Genomic DNA, 7783 nt, shown 5'->3' on the forward strand with positions numbered 1-7783 from the left:
TGCTGGAAATGGCCCACCTTGATTATCATCCACATTGTAAGGAGAGTGATCACTTTAGATAAGCTATTACCAGCAGGAGAGTAGGGTGGGGGGAGAGAAAACCTTTTGTAGTGATAAACCCCCATTTTTTCATGGTTTGTGTGTATAAAAACATCATCTGTATTTTCCACAGTATGCATCCGATGAAGTGAGCTGTAGCTCATGAAAGCTTATGCTCAAATAAATTGGTTAGTCTCTAAAGTGCCACAAGTACTCCTTTTCTTTTTGCGAATACAGACTAACACAGCTGTTACTCTGAAAAAAGGATCAAAGGGTACCATACTGCAGTTCTCCTTCTGCCTGACTGCTCTTATCCTGTGCACGCTGAAATATTATATTTCCTGTTTAATAGTGGCACTTTTAAAATCATTTAAACATATAGGACCAAATCCAGCTCTGGTGTCATTCCACTGAAGGCAAAGGAGTTGACACCATTGATATATTGAGCCTGGGTAACAGTATGAGTGATACATTTTTTTCATTTAGTTTTCATTAAAAGATAAAGTGTTCCCTGGCATCCCACATGATCCCAATGAGGATTGAAATTAATAGTCAGCCATTAGGTCCAATTTCATGGTAATCTCAGTTCATAAATACATCTAACTAGTCAGCCCATTGACACATCAGCACTGCCAGTTAGACTTGAATTCAAGTCACCTTGAGACATCCTGCTGCATAGGGTAAGAAAGAAAATGCATGTCAATAAGGTGACCTTTGAAGGAGGGGACAACTTCATTGTTGGGTGGGCTACCTTGCGCCCTGCAGGTCATCTGTCAATGTGGATAGCCTCAGAAGAGGCTGCTTTCCATTTTCCTCACTTGAAGGGTAAGTGATAATGATAATGATGCTACATTTTTAATAACCCCTTTCATCCAGAAGGATCTCTAAGCACTTTGAAGGCTGATTTCTAGTGGTACAAGCTGTGGGAATGAATTTACCCACCAATGAAATGCAGTGAGCTGTGGGGTGAACCAGCTGCTTAACAGTGTGCAGCACCACTATGCACTTGGTTTGAAAGGAAAAAAAAACTCTTTCAACTGGAATTACAAGGGGGTATTAAGGTAGGTGGAATATCATCTGGCATTTAGCAAGAAAGGGGATTAAAATCTCCATTGTAACAATTAAGAGTCTGGTGGCATCTGAAAGATTAACAGATTTATTTGGGCATAAGCTTTCGTGGGTAAGACACCCGCTTCTTCAGATGCATGAAGGGCTACCCCCTGATAATTGTGACAATTGACATCATTGTTACAGTGTCATTTTAGCAGAGAAAGAGCTTTCAGTAAGAGCCTTTGCTGTTTTGAGGAGGTCACAACAAGAAGGTTATCAAAGTACGCTTGCAGGACAACATTTATATGGATTTTCAATAATTTGGATAAAGAAATCACAACAGGCTTCTTCTAGGAGTATGTTTTTTAGATGTAAAATATATATTCTTAGTGGAAGGGAGCACCTACCAACTTTGAGATGTAACTTATTTCCTTGATGTGCCCGTAATTGTCATTAAAATGCAAATAAGATGATGATTAGTGAAAACTGCACACCCAGAGCAACTGCATTTATTAGAGGCAAATAAGTCACACATGCTGAGCATAGGAATAATCTTTTGTAGAGAAACTGGCTTTGAGATTTTACACTTCTCGTGTTCCTCATGCAAAGATGACATCAACATGGAATTAAAAGGAAGTTAGTTCTCAGTGGTTGTGTATTATCATGACTTGTAGTGCAGAGCACCCATGAGCCCAGTCATGGATCAGGACTCCCATTGTGCTAGGTGCTATACAAACACACAACCAAAAAAATTGTCCCTGCCCAAAGTAAGTGTCTTGTGCAGTTTGTGTTCTTGTAGGCTGCCTGACTGTGGGCTGGTTTCAAGACTTGGCATGGCCTAGTGTTGGCTAATTTTGAACTCACTTGCACTCAGTGGGTTTGGAATTTCAGTTTTGAATGCTGCTGTTGTGAATTTGCTTAGGAGAAATATGTGTTAAAAAGGAGCAGAGGGGAGAGGGAGAAGCAGCTGGTGGGAAAATAATGTAAAATGGAACAGAGAGTGAGCCAAATGAAAAGCAAATGTAGAGCGGGTGTAATAAAAAAAAAGGGGTGAAAAAAATGAAATGAAATGATATATAACAATGTAGGTCACCCAGCTATGTCTGAATAGCCTCTCAGGTCAATGGAGGCTTAGCAGAGGAAAAAGTCACCCGAAAGGGAGTCTATTTTTAAAAAGAGACAAAGGCTGTAAATTATGGAGAAACTATGGCTTGTTACTTCACACTAGTTTTGCTCAGCCTGCAAATATGTTGAAAGCCTGAACTTGCCCACTTAAACTGCAGACAGCATGAAGATTTCTGATTCTCAGAATATTGGCTGTAGAATAACGCAAGCAAGAGTCCATGCTGGGGAGAAGAAGCTCCCATTTTCCCTATTACTGTCAGGGCTGAAAGGGGTTTACTGCTGAAGACCACCACATTTGTCACCTGAACCTCATATGGTTTATTGAAATCTCTCTCTCCCTTCCTCATGCTTGTAGGGAGAGAATGAAACATATCAGTAAATAAATGCCTATGCACATGTAAGGAAGAGGTACTGTAGAAAGATAAAGGGACGGATTCTCCAGTCTGCTGCGGCCACACTGAACCGCTTTAGTGATTCAAAGTGGAGATAAACTGACCAGAACTGACCAGCAGAGAATACTCCCTGTGCAAGGGAACGCTTCGCTGACAGAAGTGACGTGGCTGTCACCTGCACTAGTTCCCCCCCCCCCCCCGCCCACTCCAGGTCGAGTGGGAGAGGGGGCCATGCTGAGAGGCAAAGCAGAGCTCTGCTGTGCGCAATCTGCTACTGGTTTAAGATCAACAAGGGATGGTTAAGTTAGATCTGTTCCTCTGTGTCTCTGTGTTACACTAGATTTGGCTGGTGTGAGATCAGGAGCTGCAACAGACAGGAGATAAAGCAAATGAGCTAGTATGTCTTTGCCATCTTTGATTTCCGTGATTCAGCAAGTGCAGATCTGAAGAGCTGGGGAAAGCCTCGAAGGAGCGAGCTGCAATAGTAAAGGTTGGAGATGTTGACGGCATGGATGAGGATTTTAGCAGAGGTGGGGTCAAGGCAGTGGTGTGCACAAGTAAAGTTTTGGAGGCGGTGAAAGGACAGAGCTGCACTCTTATTTATACTGGTCTAATATATCAGACCGGTATAAATGAGACTTAAAGGAGACATTAACCCAATGCCAGCAACTTGGCTGTAAGGTGATTAATTTAGTAGCAAGAGCTGCATAAACGTATCTCCCTGGCAATCAGATTGGGAAGAGAAGCTGGGGAAGGGGGAGGAATCAAGGTGGGTCAATAGCAGAATGAGTGAAGGGCACAGTGGAAGGCCGGTGTGGAAAACAATGTCATGGACATAAGAGGAGAGCTGAGAACAAGAAGTATTGTGACGAGTGTGCATGGTTCTCGGATATGAGTGCTGGACACTTTGGGGCTGAAACCAAATCCCAGCAGGATACATGTGATGTGCCATCAGAACCGTGTTCTCATGTGCTCGCTGGGCAGTGGTTCTAAGCCCTTGGAATATATTTCCTGTAGTCTTCAGGCACATAGTTGCCCGGGGGGACAACTACAGAGTGCACTGCTAGGCCTCCTGTTAGCTGTGCCTGGACAGTGCTCTGCTGAAAGACCCAGGAGCACTGGTATCCTGGGCCCTCTCTCATGCATTGCTTATGGGGAAAGAAAGAAAAAGACCTGGTTAGTTCCTTCTCAGGGGATGGGGTGGAGAATATATGACTCCCCACTTCGTCCATGACATTAGGAGTAGACAGAGAGGACCCAGCATCTCTAGCCTGGATCAAAACCTCTGGATTTTTGGAACAGAAGCACCATCACAGTCCTTACACTGATGGCTCTGAGGGAGAAGGTTACAAATTGAGCACAACGGGGTACCACAAACTGGATCTGGTAAGAGATGATCAGGAACTTGGGAAGGCAGCTGTGAGTCAGTAATGTGGGTGCTGTAGGACAGGAAAGATAGCTGGAAGACAATCCACAGAAAAGAAAAGAAGGCTAACCCCGAGCGAGAATATACATTGCTCTGATTCTGATTACATTCTGGTGTCTTAGCTATGAAGAATCCCAAGTCATGGAAAGGCTTAATGAATGTCTAATATAATTATGAATCTGCGTATGTGACCATTTATAAAGTAATTTCATTAGCAGGAAAGAGCTGATCAGGATTCCCTAAGGTTATACCAGCAGGTTGACTTAAGCTGCTTTTATGACCGCAGCCAGTGTCCAGTGTAGAGAGAACCAGCTGTAGATTAGATTTCAAGGTGATAGTCACCTTTGACCTTTCTGAAGTCCTGTGCCACTGGCCATCCATCTTATGGCCACTCACCAGCAACCTTTTAACCATTTTTACAGCCAGCAAACATTAGCCATTGATTTAATTGATTAAAATCTGCATCTGCCTGAAGTAAAGGAAACTATCATTGCTGCTTGGATTCCTCTTCTCCCTCTCCTCCCCCGCCCCAGCATATTATCAGGTACATACTCATTGTCTTCTCAGAATGTGATTCTAAAAGGAATTCATCTGGATATTGCAAAGATGTGATAAATTCAGAGGGATTTAGTGAAAGGAGATAGGTATAAATTAACACACACACTTGAATCAGAGAATCCCCTCGCATGTAGAGAAAGAGGAAGTGTGGATCTGAATTTCATGGCTCCAGCCCACGTCTGTAATGGGATCAGTCTAGAATCTCACATCCAAAGATTTGAGAAGCCTTAGGTCTGGCTACCATGCACCCTGCACCAGGAAAAACTGTGGCACTGTTTCACTAGTCTCAGTCAGTGCTTTATAGTGTGCAACGCTGCAGAATATTTCTAGTCTGTACACCAACCACTGTGCAACGCAGCGTGTGATCAGCCCACTTTCCTAGCATTGCTGAATTGGTGGCCAGGTCTGTGGCTCTGCATCCCCTCTGGGGCAAAGGAACGGACAGGGAAAGTTGGTGGGATAGCTTCAAGCCCCTGTGTCATGGTCCCTGCCCTGCCCAGCTACAGTTAGGATGTAGAATCAAAAAGGTGAAGCTTAGGCCTTGTCTACACATGTGGTGGCATGTGTAGAATACGTGTAGCTGCACACTACGGTGAAAAGTAGGCTGTGTCCACACTGGAGTTTGTAGTTACATGCAGCAAGGAAAGACTCTGGCAATGGGGAGGCATGAGGACACTACAGGGCTAGAAATAGCTGTGTAGATGCAGAAGGCACTGCTTGGGCATGTAGAAAGCCATGAAGGATATATACCCAAGTGTTCTGGAATGTCTTTCCTCGCCTAAGCAAGGCCTCACTATCTACACTACTCTTCATACCCATGCTCGCTGGGCGTGCAATGTCTGGAGTCTACATGCTGTGGTAGATGTAGACCTACCCTCCATCATTTACACCTGCTTTACCCACAGAAGGGTAGAAATAGCAACCCCACTAAGGGTATGTCTACACTACGAAATCAGGTCGCATTTATAGAAGTCGGTTTTTTAGAAATCGGTTTTATATATTCGAGTGTGTGTGTCCCCACAGAAAATGCTCTAAGTGCATTAACTCGGCAGAGTGCTTCCACAGTACCGAGGCAAACGTCGACTTCCGGAGTGTTGCACTGTGGGTAGCTATCCCACAGTTCCCGCAGTCTCCGGAAATGAGATTCAAAAGTTCACAGTTCTTTTCCTGTCTACCTGGCCAGTGCAACTGAGTTGAGACTGCTGTCCAGAGCGGTCACAATGGAGCACTCTGGGATAGCTCCCAGAGGCCAATACCGTCGAATTGTGTCCACAGTACCCCAAATTTGACCCAGCAAGGCCGATTTAAGCACTGATCCACTTGTCAGGGGAGGAGTAAGGAAATCGATTTGAAGAGCCCTATAAGTTGAAAAAAAGAGCTTCATCGTGTGGACGGGTGCAGGTTTACATCAATTTAACGCTGCTAAATTCGACCTAAAGTCCTAGTGTAGACCAGGGCTAAGCCAGAATCAGGCTACAATAGGTGCACCTGTGTGTCCTGTATTTTAACAATAAATGCCTTTTGAGTGAATGCTTGGCTAAATACATTCTCAGTGGCAGCTGCCAGCTGTAAACCACTCAAGCTGGGCTCTCATAGTTCATGATACGAGAAGAGATCGACACAACAATTGAAGCCATATACTTACCTAGAGATGTCTCTTTCCTTATGGAAATGTACAAGATGGAATCAAGCAACTGTCAGGGCATCTTAAATAGAATGTGTAGCACCCTGCATATAGTCCTAAAACTCCTGAACATTTTATCTAATATTTGGAAAATAAAACTCCATGGGCATTTCTCTCTCTCCTCATATTTCCTTAACAAGCTGGTAACAGCAGAAATGACCTACATTCTGTGCTTTTAATTCAGATTGCAACAACTCGCAGAAACCGGCCACGCAGCTTGGGTACAATGGAACCTGGAATCTTTCGAAGAAAACATGTTTTCTGAAATGCCAACATTGTTTTATCATGTGTATTGTTTTTCTACATACGCTCAAGATTTTTGCCTGTTGACATTTAAAAATTCCAATACTAGGAGGCTCTGTAAAAACCTTGCATGGGAAAGAGTCAGCTGTGATACTTGTTCAGTAAAAGGAAGCCATCCCTTTGGGACATTAAACGAGCTTCTAGCTGAATGAGAAAGCAACTAAAATAACGCTTTCTAGTATAAATATCCTTCGGTTCCATTTTCAGAAACTTGAACACTCAGCTAGATTCCTGTATCTATATGTATAGGAATTGAAGAAAGCCTATAAGCATCCATGAGCCCTCTGTGTTCATATTAGCAACTGGATGGGGGGCAAGGGTCTTGCACTGGGATACAATTTTTCCCAGATCCAGCCCATATAACAAGTTGTCAACTCTCTTTGCCACCTTGTGTGAAATGAGCATCTGGTTTCAGTCCAGTTCCTAGTGGACAGATGTTGATATCACAAAACCCACCATCTCCATTGATGTCCGTCCTTAGCAGCTTAGGTAGACAAGTTGTAGAGTGAATGAATACTTAATAACTATACATGGCAATGATACGCACATTGAATGGTCAAAGATTTGTACAAGCTTGATCAAACTAATACAACTACTATGTGTGGCAGGAAAGTGCTCTGGAACATTGCTAATTTATACCAATAACTCATAGGAGTGGTGGCAAGGATTTGTCCTTATGTGACCTATTTCTTTATTGTGAATATTTATTTTCTCGTAGTCTAATTTTCTGCTGTAGGGGATACTGTTAGGTTAAAAGAAGTAGATATAAAAGGAGAAAAAATCCTTAACTTTCTTTAGCAGATGACTATAGGTAACTGAAACAGAAACTTACTTTTCTCTGTTTATGCGGTAAGTTTATTTTTTAATTTCTTAGACAGTGAAAAGATGCTAGTTTCACTTCTGTTAAGCCTGTCTCCCGTCAGCTGATAAACTGGAAAGAGTTCAGAAAAGAGATACAAAGCTCAGGTCTGGAAAAGCAGTCTTACAGGGAGAATTAAAGAACTTCAATCTATTTAGTTTATCCAAGAGAAGGTTAAGAGTTCACTTGATCATGTTCTATAAGTACCAACATGGGGAGAGAATTCTGCTAATAGAGAGCGCTCTTTTATTTAGCAGTAAAGGCATAACAGTATCCAATGGCTGGAAGCTGAAGCGAGGCAAATTCAGACTCGAAGAAAAATGCAATTTTTAATAGCCAAGGTGATT

Source organism: Lepidochelys kempii, chromosome 5 (assembly GCF_965140285.1).
Source record: "Lepidochelys kempii isolate rLepKem1 chromosome 5, rLepKem1.hap1, whole genome shotgun sequence".
NCBI classification, from domain to species: Eukaryota; Metazoa; Chordata; order Testudines; family Cheloniidae; genus Lepidochelys; species Lepidochelys kempii.